Source organism: Pan paniscus, chromosome 10 (genome assembly GCF_029289425.2).
Source record: "Pan paniscus chromosome 10, NHGRI_mPanPan1-v2.0_pri, whole genome shotgun sequence".
NCBI lineage: Eukaryota > Metazoa > Chordata > Mammalia > Primates > Hominidae > Pan > Pan paniscus.
In genome coordinates, this window is record NC_073259.2 from 112,203,889 (window position 1) to 112,223,815 (window position 19,927).

Genomic DNA, 19,927 nt, shown 5'->3' on the forward strand with positions numbered 1-19,927 from the left:
AGGTGTGGCCTGGTGGGAGATAATTGGATCATGGGGGTAGCTTTCTCATGAATGGTTGAGCATCATCCCCTGGATGCTGTCCTCGAGATACTGAGTGAGTTCTCTTGGGATGTGGTGGTTTAAAAGTGTGTAGCACCTCCCCCTCTCCCTCTTGCTCCTGATTTTGCCTTGTGAAGTTCCTGCTCCCATTCTGCCTTCCACCATGATTGGAAGCTTCCTGAGGCCTCCCCAGAAGCAGATGCCAGCCTTATGGTTCCTATACAGCCTGGAGAACCGTGAGCCAATTAAACCTCTTTTTGTATAAATTACATAGTCTCAGGTATTTCTTTACAGGAATGCAACAACAACCTAATACATCTCTCATCAGGATGACTGCAGTGACTTGTCTCCCCTCTTCCACTCTGGTACACAGCGGCCAAGATTTCAGATCCTCTGAAAATATAAGTCAAATCCTGTCACTCCACTGCTCAAAAATCCCCTATTAACTCCTCATTTCCCTCAAAGTAAAAGACAAAGACTTTCCAGTGGCCTTGCAAGACAGAGTGGCAATTTCCTTCATTCCAAATTGAGCAACAAAAAGATACTGATTGTTCTTTGGTCATAGTGACAAGAAACAACCAGAATCTGTTTTAATCAATCAATAACAATCTCCTGATCAGTGACTTGCTTCTTCTGAAAATTAGCCAATCAGCAACAGCCACACTCTAGTAATCCTTCTTCCACATCTAAAGGTCAACTCATCTCTAAACAGTCCAGCTTCTAAGAGTTCCCCAACCTCCGAACCCCATGCTTCCCAAAACACTATATAAGATTCACAGATTCCTTTGTTCAGAGACACTGTCTTACAAGTACTGCTCTCCTCTGGTTAGCAAGAAATATGTTCAGCACTTAATTGTTGCAGACGTGAATGGTGGCCTCTTCACTGGGCAACACCCTATGGGATCTTTGATCTATTCCCTTTCCGCTCCCCCTCTACCCTCATCTCCTCCTACCTTTTCCTTTGCTAATTGCACTCCTTGCAGTCCTTATTTCTGCCAGGAATGCTCCTGCCTCAGGGGCTTTGCACTGGCTGTTCCATCTGCCTAGTACATTCTCCCTCAGATAGCCACATAGCTCACTCCCTCACCTCCTTCCATGTCTTAATAGGGCCAGCCCTGATCACTTATCTAAAAATTGCAATTCCAACTACCTACCCCCACTCAGCTATAACCCTCTAACATATTATATAGTTTCCTTATTTGTTATGTTTATGATTTATTGTCTGTCTCTTCCCACTAAAATGTAAGCCCTATGAGGAAAAGGAATTTGGCTTGTTTTGTTTACCAATGCATCCCACGCATCTAAAATAGTGTCCAGCATTCAGTTGGTACTCAATATTTGTTGAATGAATGGACTTTGAATGTTTCACCTTTTTAGAATATAAACTCCTTTAGTGCAAAGACCTTGTGTTCACCATTGTATTCTCAGAGCCTAAAACAGTGCCTGGCACATAGTAGGGGCTTCATAAGTATGTACTAAATGAATGCATGCACAGGTATGGTATAAAATTGTTTTAATTGATAATATAAATGACCCTGAGATTACCAAAGCCTTATGTGCCATCTTCCTCCACAGAAACACAGTTAATGAACACATTTAAAATTCCTCACATTATTATGATGTGTTAATCAAAAAATCCAAAACATATTCATCACTATTTCCCCAGGTATTGGGTAAGTTAATATACAAAGATGACTAAAAAATCCTTGATCAGCTTGAAAAAGCAGCAAGATCACTCTCGTTTCTAGGGCTGCTGAGGCTGAGGACAGGAGGAAATCCTTGTCTCTGATAGGAAAGAAGGGCAGAGAACATTCTTTTCTCATTTCCTTTATTTTTTTGCTTAAACTCTTGGGTCATTTCCAAACTGGTGTCCCTGTCCATTTAATATAACAAGGCCATATTAATCTTCCTGAAAACTTGTTTTCTTAAATCCTACATATGAATGCCAGGTCATAGAAAACATAGTTCTTATTGTGTTGTTACCTTTTAAAAAATCATGAAAACAGCTCTCATCTATTATATAGTTACTACATATCAGGAACTCTGCTAAATGCTACCTGCATGTTTTCTCATTTCAGCCACACAATGACCTTATGAAATAGGTGTTATTTGCCCAACTCAAAAGACATGAAAACAAGCTCATAGTTTAAGAAACCAAGAAGTCACACAGCTGGAAACCAAGCCTCAAACCTGGCCCCAGTCCCTCTTATAAAAAAAAAACTATTTATTCAAAGGGTCCCCATAGACTTTTCTCTAAAGAAGATACACAGATGGCCAACAAGCATATGCCAAGATGTTCAACATCATTAGTCATAAGGGAAATTCAAATCAAACCACAGTGAGATATCACTGCACACCCACTTAGATGGCCAGAATCAGAAAGATCGATCATAACAAGTGTTGTCAAGGATATGGTGAAACTGGAACCTTCACACACTGCTGGTGGGAATGTAAAGTGGTACAGCCACTGTGGAAAACAGTCTGGTTGTTCCTCAAATAGCTAAACATAAAAGTTACCATTTGACCCAGCAATTCCACTCCTGGTGTATGCCCAAGATAAATGAAAATATATATCCATACAAAAACATATACATTTATGGCAGCTTTCTTCTTTTATTTTTATTTATTTATTTATTTATTTCGAGACAGAGTTTCGCTCTTGTTGCCTAGGCTGGAGTGCAATGGCACGGTCTCAGCTCACTGCAACCTCCACCTCACAGCTTCAAGTGATTCACCTGCCTCAGCCTCCCAAGTAGCTGGGCAAATATGATATATCAATGCCATGGAATATCATTTGGCCATAAAAACAAATGAAGCTCTAATATATGCTACGACATGGATTAACCTTGAAATCATTATCTAAGTAAAAGGAGTCAGACACAAAAGACCACAGATTATATGATTTCATTTATATTAAATATCTAGAATAGTCAAATCCATAGAGAGAGAAGGCAGATTATTCTTTGGTGGGGGGCTAAGGGAGGAGATGGGGGAGCCCGAGGTGTGATAGCTAAAAGGTATAGAGTTTCTCTGTAAGGTGATGAAAATGTTCTAAAATTGTGAGGGCCGGGCATAATGGCTCACACCTGTAATGCCAACATTTTGGGAGGCTGAGGCAGGCAGATCACTTGAGGTCAGGAGTTCGAGACCAGCCTGGCCAACATGGTGAAATCCCATCTCTACTAAAAATACACAGATTAGACAGGTGTGGCGGCAGGTGCCTGTAATCCCAGCTACTTAGGAGGCTAAGTCAGGAGAATTGCTTGAGCCTGGGAGGTGGAGGTTGCAGTGAGCCAAGATTGCACCACTGCACTCCAGCCTGGGCAACAGAATGAGACTCCATCTTATTATTTAAAAAATAATAAGAAAATTTTTTAAAAATTGTGAGGATGGTTGCACAAATCTGCGAGTATACTAAAAAACAGTAAATTGTACACTTTAAATTTGAAAATTGTATGGTATGTAAATTATATTTCAATAAAGCTTTTACCAAAAGGATCCTACCTTTTCGTATATGTTCATATCTTTTTATATGTGAAGCACACACAAATTGATAAGCAAAACACTAAATTCTAAGCAAAACACTAAATTCCCAATAGAAAAATGAGCAAAGCACATAAAATAGAAAACTCATAAAAGAAAAAATACAAATGGCTAATGAACATGTGGGCAGGGGAAAAGGTTCACCTCAAAGACAAATTAAAACGGGGAAACCTAACACATAAGCAAATAATTTTACAGCAAAGATGAAGATGAAGATGTGATAAGATGGATGTTCTTTTTTTTTTTTTTGTAGGCATGAGGCTTCACCATGTTGCCCAGGCTGGTCTTGAACTCCTGGACTTAAGCAATCCTCCTTTCTCAGCTTCCCAAAGTTCTGGGATTACAGGCATGAGCCACTTCACCCAGCCTGAGATAGATGCTCTTATATGCTGATAATGGGAGAGCTTTCTAGAAAGCAGTATGTGCTTTGGCAGCTTTTAAGGCATTTATATTCGTCTGTTCTCACGCTGCTGATAAAGACATACCGAAGACTGGGTAATTTATAAAGGAAAGAGGTTTAATGGACTTACAGTTCCACATGGCTGGGGATGCCTCACAATCGTGGCACAAGGCAAATGAACAAAGTCTTGTCTTACTTGGCGGGAGGTGAGAGAGCATGTGCAGGGGAACTCCCCTTTAAAAAACCATCAGATCTCGTGAGACTTATTCACTATCACGATAACAACACAGGAAAGCCCCACCCCTATGAGTCAATGACCTCCCACTGGGTCCCTCCCATGACACATGGGAATTATGGGAGCTACAATTCAAGATGAGATTTGGGTGGGGACACAGCCAAACCCTATCAGTGTTCTTACACACCTAGTCAAAAAAACTATCACAGGAAATCATTTGTAATACAGGTAATAAGTAATAAGATATTCATAACAACGCTGTTAACAATAGAAACAATTGGGGGAAAACTATGTGGTAAGCAAACTAAAATGGCCCGAAGGCTCTGCACCTCCTAGTATTCACACCTTTGTGTATTGCCCTCCCCTGGGGTATGGGCTGGACTTATCGATTCACATCTCTTTTTTTTTTTCCATTTTGATCTATTTATTTATTTTGCTTTTCTCTATTTTTCTTCTATTATATAGGTATTTTAGGCTTTTCCTTTTTAAAATTCTCTACAACTATTATGATTTTAAGAAGGGGAAGAGTTAGAAGCATTTACAGACTTTTCACAACAATGACCCTGCCTGGTAAGTCCCTTTTTTCCCCTCCTTCTTTGCTCACACTTTGTGGTTAATGAGTTTTAAGATTTGTGTTGCTTTCTCCAAATATCCACCAATTTGTTCATCTTAACAGCTCCATCCAGACATAGAATACAAAAAACCGTAGGAAAGTGTCACAGCACCTCTCAAAGTTCATCAAAGCGCCTCTCAAATTATCAAAGAACTATTATCTTGCTGTTTGAAAGGCAGTGACGGGTTGTTTTTCCTTTTTTTAAATTTTTTTATTACATTTTTTGAAGAATCGCTCTAAGCTGTGTCAAGAACAGCCACAAGACAGGAAGGAGGTTGTCCTCCATTCCCCCCCCATTTGACACAGGGCTACACATAGAGCTGCCATAAAAAGTCTGGTCCCTTGGTCCCTAAATAGCTGAAAGAACGACAGATAGAGATGCTCAGTGGCCTCCCAGCTATCCCCTGTGGACCAGGCCTGCTTCAGGTGCTTGTAGGCTGGAAAAGCAGCCTCTCCTACCAGTTCCCAGCCCTTCAGCCTCACGTCTGGTCTCGTGTTATTTTGTTTTAAAGTTGCTATGTGTGTGTGCGTGTGGGTTTTTTTTTTCATTTTTCTTCATCTTCTTACTTATGTCATATATATTCCCCCAAATATGTGACCTCTTAACTCCATAAATGCTCTTTTTCTTGAAGAAATGTTAGAGTCACACAGACAGTGTCTGGAGTCTTCAGCTTGATTGATATTGGCTGATATGTCAAGGGTGTCATTCAACAGTTGTCATTTATAAATAGAGAGAGAGAGATTTGTTTATTTATTTAATTTGGTTTGAAGTTCCGGTATACATGTGCAGGTTTTTAAATGGAGCCCGTTCAGCATCCTGCCCTGTTCGAGTCCTGCTCTCCCGCGGGAGATGCTCCCACGGGTGCTCAGTCCAGGCAACTGGCGCCTTTGGGCCGCTTCAGCTGCACCTGGAGCCTCTTCATGCTGACCTGGAAGCCGTTCATGGCCTGGGTGGCGGTCTGCGCGCTGGCCGGGTTGTCGAAGCTCAGGAAGCCTGTGGGTGGAGGAGTTTATTGGACACTGTCCTCCCTGACAGGAGGGGGCCTGGCAGCTTGAGGGCACAGGGTGTCGGGCTGGGGAGAGAGAGGAGTGCCAGGGCAACTCACTCCTAGTGAATGAAATTCAGCAGGCAAAATGGGAGGTCACTTCTAATATTAGATTACAAAATAACCATGAATTCCATCTTGGGTCACCTTTCTCTCTCATTCTCTCTCACTGTGTGTGTGTGTGTGTGTGTGTGTGTGTGTGTGTGTATCTCTATATCTATTGATCTATATGTAGATAGATCTATATATTTATATCTATAGTCATATAGAGGGATATAGATATGTATAGATATAGATAAATAGAATAAGGAACTGATATCTCCAGCCAACAGCCAGCAAGAAGCTGAATTCTGCCAACAGCCAAGTGAGCGAGCTTGGAAGTGGGTCTTCCTCTGCCTGAGTGTTGAGATAGCCACAGCCCAGCTGATAGCTTGATTGCAGCACTAAAAATCCCTGAGCCAGAGCCACTCCCAAATTCTTGGCCCGCTGAAACTGAGATAGTATTACTAAATGTTTGGTGTTTTAAGCCATTGAGTTTTGGGGTAATCTGTTACACAGCAATAAATAACAAATACAACTTCATTGTCTAACAATTTGAAATGATTAGAAAACATGTCATAAAATAGAATATTGTCCTGCTATAAAAATATTTTCAAAGAATTTTTTAAAACATGGGAAGATGTTGAGAATAAAGCAAACTATAAAGAGATACGATATGATCCCAATTCATATATATATAGGAATACTTACAGAGAAAAACTGCAAGTAAATATGTTGAAGGTCAACAGTTTTCTCTGTAAAACAGAATAGGTGCTCAATGCATTCTTGTTGATTTCAGTTAAGAACTCATTCATTTGGTCCATTTTTATTGAACATCTGCAGTGTGTCAGCCAGGCCCTGGGGAGACAACGGAGACAAAAAACCAAGTCCCTGCACTCATGGAACTTACTTCTTGGTGAGCTCTCCTGATGGTTTCTTCTATAGCAGTGGGGATGGAGGTGGAAAGATGGAGTGCAGTGAATGGATTGATGATACATTTCAGGGGTAGAACATTTTGGTGCAAAAAAGGAATAAGGCCAGGTGGCTCACACCTGTAACCCCAGCATTTGGGGAGGCTGAGACAGGCAGATCGCTTAAGCCCAGAAGTTCAAGACCAGCCTGGGCAATATGGCAAGACCCTGTCTCTACGAAAAATTTAAAAATTAGCTGGGCATAGTGGCACGTGCCAGTAGTCCCAGCTACTTAGGAGGCTGAGGTGGAAGGATCACTGGAGCCTGGGAGGTTGAGGCTGCAGTGAGCCATGTTCACATCAGCCTGGGCAAAAGAGCAAGACTTTATCTCAACAAAAAAACAAACAAACAACAACAACAACAACAACAACCAAAAAGGGAATAGTGAAGAAATGGGGTTTACTCTTAGATGGTTGGTTTGGGTAATTTGAGTGGATGATAGGATGGGCTGTGGAGTAGATTGTTTGGTTTTGTGAAAGTTGTCAAAATCAAAATGGAGTCACTAATTTTAAGAAAACCCTAAGAAGTTATCTCTTTCTTCATGGCAAAGTCCATGAAGAAAGGATCTCCTGCTTGTGTACCTGATAACAAAAAAGACTCCACAAAAACTACAACCCTGCCCAAAAAGTGTTTCTGCAAGAGCATCTGTCCAGCAGCTGCCTGTCCAACCTTGGACCAGTATCACCCTTGTTATTGATCTTTGTAGCCAAAGACAATTATTTCAAAACAATTTTGTAATCCTTCTCATTTTTTTCTTTAGAAACCTTTGTCTTCCTTTACCTCCCTGAATACTCACATAGTTTACAATGGCATGTGTTTTCCCATTGCAGTGCTCTATTCCCAAACATCATCTTCTTTTAGAGGGCCCCTCTCTGTTTGTTATTTAGGTTGATAAATTAAAATCCTGCTGCTACTAATTACCAGCTGAGTGATCTTGGGTCCACAGGCTACATAATTTGTGTGCCTCAATTTCCTCTGCAAATTGATAACCTTCCTCATCCACTTTGCAGATAACAAGGTAATTCACAGAGTTGTTGAGAGGCATGAGTTAGTATAAAGATCTTCAAAGAGAGCCTCGCACATTGAAAAATAGCTAAGATTATTAGCCATTATTATTATTGCTTTACAACTGTTGAGATGAGGATTACTAAAAAAGAAATCAAAATTAAGAATGTGAGTATTTAAAAAGTGTAGTTATTAATTTTTCTCTATTACAGTAGAATCATGCCACCTATTAAAGTTTACCTAGTTTAACAGTTATGGGAGTAATTGATATACTATGTGATAATTAACACTGTGGATTAGAGGTGCCCAAAGGAAGGAATAAAAGAGCAGTAAATTTTAATAAGGACTGTAGGAAATACCCTAGAAGGAAAGGGTGCTGAGGCAGGCTGAGCCTGGAGGGGAAGAAACTGCAGAGGGAAGTGGAGGGCAGAAAATGGGGGGCCAGAGACATCCCTTCCACCTCTGAAGCCAGGGTGACTCCTCAGGCTGTTCAGTGGCTCCAAGCACTGAAAAGGTGATGATGCCATATCTACCCCTATGTAATTCAAAATAAAAAGGATGCTTCACTGTAGAGTATGTGGATAGAAGTCCCACAAAGCTCTGGCTTTTCTCATGATGGACAATTTTCTATGTTTCTCAATATCAAATTCTTTTTTAAAAAAATTCCTTGCTTTGCTGATACCCAAGCACATTCTTGGTTTGCTTAATCTGTAATCCCACCTGGAAAGTTGTGGCAACTGACTCCTCAGCCCTTGCCATTTGCTTGGCTGACTCCTATACACCCCTCAGATAATTTAGCTTAGCTATCACCTCATCCAGGAAGCCTTCCCTGATCCTCCAAGACAAGGTCCTGTAGTTACATCCATCTCTCTCACTAAAGCAGGGGTCCCCAACCCCTAGGCCATGGACTGTTAGCGGTCCATGGCCTGTTAGCGGTCCATGGCCTGCTAGGAACCAGGCTGCACTGCAGGAGGTGAGTAGCGAGTAGGTAAGCAAGCGAAGCTTCATCTGTATTTACAGCTGCTCCCCGTCGTTCACATTACTGCCTGAGCCTCACCTTCTGTCAGATCAGCAGCAGCATTAAATTCTCATAGGAGTGTGAATCCTATTGGAACTGCTTATGCGAAGGATCTAAGTTGTATGCTCCTTATGAGAACCTAGTACCTGATGATCTGTCACTATCTCCCATCACCCCCAGATGAGACTGCCTAGTTGCAGGAAAACAAGCTCAGGGCTCCCACTGATTCTACATTATGGTGATAATTATTTCGTTATATATTACAATGTAATAATAATAGAAATAAAGTGTACAATAACTGTAATGCATTTGAATCATCCTGAAACCAACTCCCCTCCCCAACCACCACCATCCGTGGAAAAATTGTCTTCCATGAACCTGGTCTCTGGTGCCAAAAAGGTTGGGGACTGCTGCACTAAAGCACATTTCCCTGTGGAATTAAATTCTTTTTTTTTTTTTGAGACAGGGTCTCTCTCTGTCTCCCAGTTTGGAGTCTAGTAGTACGATCATGGTTCACTGCAGGCTCAAGTGATCCTCTCACCTCAGCCTCCAGAGTAGCTGGCACTACAGGCATGTACCACCATGCCTGGTTAATTTTTTTTTAATTATTTTTTGTAGAGACAGAGTCTCCCTATATTGCCCAAGCTGGTCTTGAACTCGTGGACTCAAGTGATCCTTCCACCTTGCCTTCCCAAAATGCTGGGATTACAGGTATGAGTCACTGTGCCTGGCCTGGAATGTAAATTTGTGGAGAGCCAGACCATATCTGTCTTTTTCATCCTTGCACCCCCTGTGCCTAGAACAGTGCCTGGCTCAAAGCTGAATAAAAGTGTACTAAATGAATAAATTATTGAAAGAATGATCCCACTCCACCCCACCTCCCCTGATTCCTTCACCTCCAACAAACACCTAGACAAAGTTATCCCACAGGCTCGGTGTAGGTCACTCCCACCCGTCTCCAGAGCCCTTACACTTCTGCTGCCTCAAAATCAGAGATCTTCCCACCTGTATGCCTCCAGTTCCACACTGATTGAGTTTAATGAGAACCCATTCAAAGGATAAAAAATTATAAGCACAGACAGAATTTCCACAACTGAATTTTCTGAGCCTAGGTAATAAAGTTGAAAAAACAAAGCATTTACGACCTCACTCTGAGGGGGTCTCTGAGTTTTATGAACTATTAAGTAAAGGATTTTCTGCAAACTGCCTCTTCCCAACTTGGCACAATCCTGTCTTAATCACTTTCCCAAATAGGGTTTTCCTGGCTGGAAATGCTCCCCCCACTTTGTTTGCCTATAATCAGTCACAGATTCAACAGCAGAATTGCTAAGAAATTATTATTATTATTATTTTTTGAGATGGAGTCTCACTCTGTCGCTCAGGCTGGAGTGCACTGGCATGATCTCAGCTCACTGCAACCTCCGCCTCCCGGGTTCAAACAATTCTCATGCATCAGCCTCCTGAGTAGCTGGGATTACAGGTGTCCGCCACCATGTCCGGCTAATTTTTATGTTTTTAGTAGAGACAGGGTTTCACCACGTTGGCCAGGCTGGTCTCAAACTCCTGACCTCAAGTGATCTGCCCACCTTGGCCCCCCAAAGTGCTGGGATTACAGGCGTGAACCACTGCACCCAGCAGGAATTGCTAAAAAATTCTTGAGACCATCTAGCTCAAAGGTTACAAACTCCTATCCAGTTGCCTTTGTAGGCAGCATACTTATTTTTATTTCACCTATACAAGTCTGGGGGGTTTCTACCCCAAACTTTGAGAGGGATTTAAATGTATTTTGGGGAAAGCCATGGCTTCTTTCCTTTCCCCCAAGCCCCACCACCAACCCCTGGCTTCTACCAGGCTATTTCTCAGTTTATGTTACCAACCTGGCCTCTGATGACAGATCTGAGTTTTGGCCACTGAGGCGGGTTCAACCTCCAACCCATTCCAAAAATTCCTTCCCCAGCTGTCTCATGTAGGGATGTCCTTGCCTTCCAAGCCCAGTTCAAGTCCCAGACCTCCTCTGGGAGACCCATCTCTATTCCCAGCCCCACCTTGCCTTTTCCTGCCTTTCCCTTCCATTTTTTATGTTGTTACTGGTGCTCACATCACAGGTGCAGAGACAGTAAACTCTGAAGAGGCCTGCTGCTGTTTTTCATCCAGAATAGGCTTCCCCCTTCTTCTGGGAAATGTACATTTCCCTGACTCTAATTGTGAGGTTCCCATGGGAACAGAGAGCAGACCACTCTCTTCTGACAGATTCCATCCCCTTGGCCCCTGGTGATTGGTGCAGGATTGGGCACCTGATTCAAGCCAGGGAAGACATGAGCCTCTACTGCCCCACTGGATACAGTCTTTGAACCAGGCCAGAACCCTTACCCAGGATTTGTAAACTTGACCCCAGGGAGAGCAAGTGTCAGTCCCTTTCTGGTATCAAAGCTGGGTGGAGCTGCCCTGGTGGCTGTTGCTTGACTTGCCACCAGTCCTGGGGAAAAAGCCAAAACACTAAGAGAATAGCAGAAAGGAGAAACAGAGGAGAGACTCTGCAGAATTCAATCTCTAGTTCTCCATTTTGTCTAAGCTAGTACTGGTTGTATCCCATGTCAGGTATGGTCCCAGACATAATAACTAAAAGAGAAGTTAGTTTCATTCATTTTGATACTGCTTGACATCTCCTGTCATCTGAGTTAACATGTATCACCTCTGGCCAGGTGCAGTGGCTCACACCTGCAATCTCAGCACTTGGGAGGCTGAGGTGGGTGGATCACCTGAGGTCAAGAGTTTGAGACCAGCCTGGCCAACATGTGAAACCCCGTCTGTACTAAAAATACAAAAATTAGCCAGGTGTGGTGGCACACTCCTGTAATCCCAGTGGAGGCTGAGGCAGGAGAATTGCTTGAACCTGGGAGATGGAGGTTGCAGCGAGCCGAGATCATGCAACTGCACTTCAGTCTGGGTGACAAAGCGAGACTCCGTTTCAAAAAAGAAAAACAACAACACATATCACCTCTTAGATAATATGCAATGCAAAATAAATTATTGCAAGGCTTATAGTTAGTGACACAAGCCTAGGATCCCAGAGAGAACCCAGGATGAGAAGTACGCAGAGCTTGAGGGACACAAAAGAGGACTTCAAAAAGGGGAGACACTTCTGAACTAGGCTTTACATTTTTAAGATATTCAGCTGAAAAAAGTTTTTTTTACATTTTATGGCACTAAAATAGAGCTTTTACAGGACACCTGATCATTTAGAAAACTATTAGGTAGGTGGGGCATGGTAGCTCATGCCTGTAATCCCAGTACTTTGGGAGGCTATGGTGGGAGGATTTCTTGAGCCCAAGAGGTCGAGGCCACAGTGAGCCAAGATTGTGCCACTGCACTCCAGCCTTGGCAACCAGAGTGAGACCCTGTCTCAAAAAAATCAAAAAAGGCCAGGTGTGGTGGCTCATGCCTGTAATCCCAGCACTTTGGGAGGTTGAGGCAGGCAGATCAAATGAGGCCAGGAGTTCAAGACCAGCCTGGCCAACACAGTGAAACTCCATCTCTACTAAAAATACAAAAATTAGGTGGGTGTGATGGCACATGCTTGTAGTCCCAGCTACTCGGGAGGCTGAGGCACAGGAATCTCTTGAGCCTGGGAGACGGAGGTTGCAGTGAGCTGAGATCACGCCACTGGTGACAGAGGGAAACTGTCTCAAAAAAAAAAAAGAAAGAAAACTATTATGTAGAATCCCTACCTAATATGAAAAATGAAAGAAAAATGAAGGTGAATAGCAGGGCAAGAGCAGGAAATGCTGGGTGGGGAACAAGAAGGACTGTGATTTGGACCGCGATAAGGTTGCTCACTGAGCAGCGGAAAGTTCTCTAATGGGCAGATCCAAGGGGCGGTTCAGCTTGGAAGGGCTTCTAGGAGCAGAAGTGGCCTAAAGCCTGTTGTGCTGGCTCTCCACTTCCTTATATTTCAACTGTTGCTCTAGACCGCAGAGCAGCAAACCTTCTTTCAGGGGCAGATAGTAAATACTGTAAACTTCGCATTGCGACAACTCTGGGCGTGGTGGTGTGCACCTGTATTCCCACATCTTACACTAAATTGACTCCAAATGCCCTATTCATGGCCCTCTTGCCTGACAGCTGCCTCCACTACCTCCAACAGTGGCAGAAGTCAGTGGCCATGTTTGTTTAAGGATCTTAGCACTGTAATCATAGCAGGCACTTATAAAAATAATTGTCAATATAGTCGATAGAGTAGACTTCTCTTGTGAATACAGCACACACCTGTCTGCCCAGCATGCCTTTTCACTCTTCTTTCAGTGACATTGCTCTCCTTCTTTGGGGATAATTGCTTTTCCCCCACCTCCAACCACATGGTCCTAGAGGGTGCAGCCAATCCTATTACACGGATACTTGACACAAGCCAGGCTGATTACAGTACCTCACCTCCCCCAGCCACAGAGATTAGCTTGAGGAGTGGGCCAAATCAGGCCAAATAGGATCATTCTATTGGGTTTTTAAATCTAGATCTAGTGGAAGAAAAAGCAAACATTTACTTTGCTCCTAGGTGATAAAGTCATGATGTGACCCAGAATTCCCAACAGATACCTTCCTTGAGATATAGAAAATACTTGTCTACATAGGAAAGGTAATTGAGAGAAATGATGGCAGGGGGAAAGGGGGAGGTGGGGGGAGTTGAGGAAGGGGCACTTAATCCCTGAAGATCCCTGAGCTTCTCTAGTTCCTCTTTACCTAAGGCTGAATTGTTGAGCTTCAATTCTGAGAACTACTCTAGTATCCAATAAGTCACTCTTATCTTTCTTTTTCTTCCCTTCTGTAAGTTTGAATTCAGTTTCTGTTGCTTGCAATCAGAGTCTCAGTGAATATATAAATTGTCTGGGATCTATTTTGGTTTTGCTTGAAGAGCATTTCGGGAATGAAAAGCCTGCAGTTTGGGAACAAACTTCAAGAACCAGTCATTTTCAAGAGGACAGTAGAAGAGAGAAAAAGTTTTAAGTAAGAAAGAGTGTATTTGTTATCCCTTATAATAATAATGGCCTATCATTACCTATGAGGTGGGTATTATCTCTATTTTACAGGAGAGAAAACTGGCTCAGCAAACCAAACAGCTAGAAAATGACAGGTCGTGAATTCGGACATGTCTGATTTCAAAGCTTAAACATTTCACCAGGCTAGAATATGTTCCTGGCATGAAAGGAAAACTATCCTTTAATCTAATATATTTTCAGAAAATACCTTAAATCTAATGTTGGAACTGGAAATTCCTGCTCCATATACCTCATTAATAGTTAGTCAACTACACATGCATTCATTCGGAGACATCCGTAGAATTACAGCAGAATCTACTGACTCATTCATTCCTGGTACTCTGAAAGAAGTTCAGATAATTTATCTGGCAGGAGCCAGACCTGGGAAAAGGCCCATTCAAAAGTCTATCTGAAGATATATACACCTACTATGCACCCACAACAATTAAAATTAAAAAAAAAATTTTTAAATGTACCTGAAGGCAAAACAATGAAAAAATTCTTACCTGTCTAGGGTAGGGGTTGGCAAACTACGGCCTGCAGCCCCGCTGCCTGTTTTTGTAAAGAAAGTGGTATTGGAACACAGCTACATCTTTCATTTATGTATTGTCTTTGCTGCTTTCCTGCTACAATGGCAGCAGAGTTGTTGCAATGCAAAGTTTACAATATTTACTATCTGCCCCTGACAGAAAAGGCTTGCTGCCCTCTGGCCTAGGGCAACAATTGAAATATAAGGAAGTGGAGAGCCAGCACAACAGGCTTTAAGCCACTTCTGTTCCTAGAAGCCCTTCCAAGCTGAACTGCCCCTTGGATCTGCCCATCAGAGAACTTTCTGCTGCTCAGTGAGCAACCTTATCGTGGTCCAAATCACAGTCCTTCTTATTCCCCACCCGATGTTTCTTGCTGTTGCCCTGCTACTCACCTCCATTTTTCTTTTTCCATGTCCATAGCCCTGGTGTAAATCTTACCTCTGCCTCCTACTCCCTAAGGCGGTGGTCCCTAACCTTTATGGCACCAGGGACCAATTTCATGAAAGACCATTTTTTCCATGGACAAGGGATGGGAGGGATGGTTTTGTGATGATTCAAGTGCATTACAGATATTGGGCTCTTTATTTCTATTATGATTACATTATAATATATGATGAAATAATTATACAACTCACCATAATGTAAAATCAGTGGGAGTCCTGACCTTGTTTTCCTGAAACTAGGTGGTCACATCTGGGGATGATGGGAGACAGTGACTGATCATCAGACATTAGATTCTCATAAGGAGCCCACAACCTGGATCCCTCACATGCGTAGTTCACAACAGGGTTTGTGCTTCTGAGAGAATCTACAGCCCCGCTGATCTGACAGGAGGTGGAGCTCAGATAGTTCCTAACAGGCCACAGGCTGGTACCAGCCAGTGGCCCAGGTATTTGGGAACCCTGCCCTAAGGCATCTATTCACCTCTGCCCAGCCCTGTGACCTCCTCCTTCTTCCAGCTGCAGAACTCAAGCCCTACCTACTCTTGAGTTTGGCCAGTGAAGAGAGGTACCAACGGAACAAAGAAGAGAAGAAATCAAGGTTGGGTGTTTATTTCCCTGGCTTCTTCCTGCTGGGCCGCTGCCTCCCCCTACCCAAGCCTGTAGCCCTGGTGGGGCCACCCCCAACTCCCCTACTCTCCATAGACTCTGAAATGCATCCTTCCCTTTGCTTTCTCACACTTGGGTGTCAAGTGGTTTCTGGCTGTTGTTACCGTAAGGAACTACACTGGCTCTTACTGGTTTTCCTAAACCTGCTCACATCTGTGTAATAGTCCCTCTATTAGTTATCAATTGTTGTGTAAAGTATTACTCCCAAAACTTAGTGCCTTAAAACAGCAAACACTGGCTGGGTGCCGTGGCTCATGCCTGTAATCCCAGCACTTCAGGAGGCCGAGACGGGTGGATCACCTAAGGTCAGGAGTTTGAGACCAGCCTGACCAATATTGAGAAACCCCATCTCTACTAAAAATACAAAAAATTAGCTGGTTGTGGTGGCGGGTGCCTGTAATCCCAGCTACTCTGGAGGCTGAGGCAGGAGAATCGCTTGAACCCGGGAGGTGGAGGTTGCAGTGAGCCAAGAATGCTCCACTGCACTCCAGCCTGGGCAACAAGAGTGAAACTCCATCTCAAAAACAAAAACAACAACAACAAAAAAACAGCAAACATTTATTATGTCACACAGTTTCTCAGGGGCAAGAATCTAATAGCAACTTTGCTGAGAGGTTCTGGTTCCAACTCTGTCATGAGGTTTTGGTCAAACTGTTTGCCGAGGATGCAGTCATCTGAAGGCTTGAGTGAGGCTGGGGGATTCACTTTTTTCTCGCATGGTTGTTGGGATCTTCCCAGTACCTTGACAGTACCTTCTCAGTACCTTGACACAGGGGGCTCTCCAAAGGGTTTCTCACAGTGTAGCTGGCATGAGACAGAGTAACCAAGACGTATTTTATAGCCTCATCTTGCAAGTAGCATTGACAAGGTAAAAAAATCAGTTATTCTTATATGTGTGGGTCTGTTTCTGGACTCTCTATTCTGTTCTATTGCTGTATTTTTCTGTCTTTATGCTGATACCACACTGTCTTTTTTCTTTTAACTTTTCTTTTCTTTTATTGAGACAGGGTCTCACTTTGTCATCCAGGCTGGAGTACAGTGGCAAAATCACAGCTCACTGCAGCCTCAGCTTCCTGGGCTCAAGCAATCCTCCTACCTTAGCCTCCAGGGTAGCTGGGAATATAGGTGCACACCACCATACCCAGCTAATTTTTTTGTATTTTTTGTAGAGATGGGGTTCTGCCATGTTGCCCAGGCTGGTCTCGAACTCCTGGGCTCAAGTGATCCTCCTGCCTCAGCCTCCCAAAGTGCTAGGATTACAGGCATGAGTGAGCACACCCAGCCTTCTTCTTCAACTTTTATTTTAGAATCAGAAGGTACATGTGCAGATTTGTTACAAAGGTACAGTTCATGATACTAAGGTTTGGGGTATGATTGAACCCATCACACAGGTAACAAGCATAGTACCCTACAAGTAATTTTTCAGCCCTTACCCCTTTCCTTTTCTCCCCTCTCTAGTAGACATCAGCGTCTATTGTTCCCATCTTTTTTGTTTGTTTGTTTGAGAGAGTCTTGCTCCATCACCCAGGCTGGAGTGCAGTGGTGTGATTTTGGCTCACTGCAACCTCCACCTTCCGGGTTCAAGCGATTCTCCTGCCTCAGCCTCTCGAGTAGCTAGGACTACAGGCATGTGCCACCAGGCCCAGCTAATTTTTGTACTTTTAGTAGAGACAGGGTTTCACCATGTTGGCCAGGCTGGTCTTAACTACTGGCCTCAAGTGATCTACCCGCCTCAACCTCCCAAAGTACTCAGATTGCAGGTGTGAGCCACCACGCCAGGCCTCTGCATGAATTTTAGAATCACTTTGTCTTTTTTTTTTTTCTTTACAAATAGCCTGCAGTAATTTTCATTAGCATTAAATTAACAGCAATTTGGAGAGAATTGACATCTTAATAATACTGAGCCTTCTGACCCATGAACATAGTATATCTCTCCATTTGTTAAAATCATCTTTATCTCAGCAATGTTTTATAGTTTTCACTGTTTAGGTCTTGCAATTCTTTGTCAGATTTTCATAATTAAAAAAATAATTGGAGTTTATAAGGAGAACTAGCTGGAATGATCATTTTAATTTTGAAGTAGGTGAAGAACATTTCTATTTGGTAGGCACGTTTATTTTTATATTTTCCTCTTATATCAAAAATTTAAATACAGGCCAGGCACAGTGGCTCATGCCTGTAATCCCAGCACTTTGGGAGGCCGAGGTGGGCAGATCACTTGAGATCAGGAGTTTGAGAACAGCCTGGCCAACATGGCAAAACCCTGTCTCTACTAAAAAGAATACGAAAATACCCTGTCTCAAAACAAAAATTTTTTTTGATTAAATACAGATTCAAGGGCAACTGTAGGTCTTATTTTGCAAAGTATATGAACATTCACATTCTGAATGCAGGGAAGAACAATGACATCTAAAACAAAATTGTTCATTTTCTCAAAGTGCAAAAGCAGCTCACATGGTTAAAAATTCCATTTTTTTCCATGAACATTGCTGCTGCATTTTACACATGAATAACTGGAATTATGGTTCTTTAGCTTAAGATGACTGTATTTCTTGATGAATGTGATATTTTTCTTTGCTCACTCAAACTTTATACATGAGAGGATTAAATATTAACATACTACCATTCTTCTAAATAAAACATTTTAAATGTATTTAAATTAGGTATACAGGAGAGTGGGATTACAAGACTGAATGTTTAATGTGAAAATTGTAGCTATCTGTTTTTACTTAATTGAGTGAGTTTAGAATAGCAGTGGCCGGGCATGGTGGCTCACGACTGTAATCCCAGCACTTTCAGAGGCTCAGGCGGGTGGATCACCTGAGGTCTGGAGTTCGAGACCAGCCTGACCAACATGGAGAAACCCTGTCTCTAAAAATACAAAATCAGCTGGGTGTGGTGGCAGATGCCTGTAATCCCAGCTATTTAGGAGGCTGAGGCAGGATAATTGCTTGAGCCTGGGAGGTGGAGGTTGTGGTGAGCTGAGATCATGCCATTGCACTCCAACCTGGGCAGCAAGAGCGAAACTCTGTCTCGAAAAAAAAAAAAAAAGATTAGTAATATCACTAATTCTTTGTAAAGTTTTTGTTGTTGTTGTCTTGGGTTTTTTGTTCATTTGTTTGTTTGTTTTACTGTAACTTATTTTGCTTCAGCCATTAGGATCACAGAAAATTACCAGGGTCTTGGGCTGTCCTGAGATTTGAAAGTCCAGAAGACTTAAATTTTCATAATTTTTTAATCTATTGAAAATGGTATTGTTTTTCTAATTTTAGTGTCTGATTGTTCATTGCTAGTACATAGGAATTTTTGTAGAAATAGCTTGTATCCTGCAATTTCACTTATTTTAGTAGCTTTTTTTGTAGACGCCTTTGGGTTTTCTACAAGAATGATCATGTTATCTGTGAATCAACACAATTTTACTTCATCCTTTTTGATATAAATACCTTTTATTTCTTTTCCTTGGCTAGAGTCTTCAATATAATGTTAAGTAGAAGTGGTAAGAGCAGACATTCTCCCCTTATAACTAATCTTAGGGGGAAAACATTTAGTTGGTAGCCATTAAGTTTGATGTTACCTGTAGGTTTTTGATAAACACCCTAGAGCAAGTTGAGAAGTTCCCTTCTACTCCTACTTTGGGGAGATTTTGTTTTTGTTTTTATTTTTAGACAGGAACCTCCCTTGCCCAGGCTGGAATGCCTTGGCACAATTACAGTTCACTGCAGCCTCCACCTCCCAGGCTGAAGCAATCCTCCCACCTCAGCCTCCAGGGTAGCTGACTACAGGTTCACACCACCACACCCAGCTAATTTTTGTATTTTTTATAGAGATGGGGTCTCGCCATGTTGCCGTGGCCAGTCTCAAACTCCTGGGCTCAAGCAATCTGCCTGCCTCAGCCTCCCAAAGTGCTGGGATTACAGAATTGAGCCACTGTGTCCAGCCTAGAATTTTTTTTTTTTTTTTTTTGAGACAGAGTCTCGCTCTGTTGCCCACGCTGGAGTGCAATGGCATGATCTCGGCTCACTGCAGCCTCCACCTCCCGGGTTCATGCCATTCTCCTTCCTCAACCTCCCGAGTAGCTGGGACTACAGGCGCCCGCCACCGCGCCCGGCTAATTTTTTTGTATTTTTAGTAGAGACAGGGGTTCACTGTGTTAGCCAGGATGGTCTCGGTCTCCCGACCTTGTGATCCGCCCACCTCAGCCTCCCAAAGTGCTGGGATGACAGGCATAAGCCACCACGCCTGGCTAATTTTTTTTTTTAATCATGAATCTGTCAGATTCATCATATCTTTGGTAGTTTGTGCTTTCAAGGAATTTGTCTATTTCACCTAAATTGTTGAATTTATTGGCG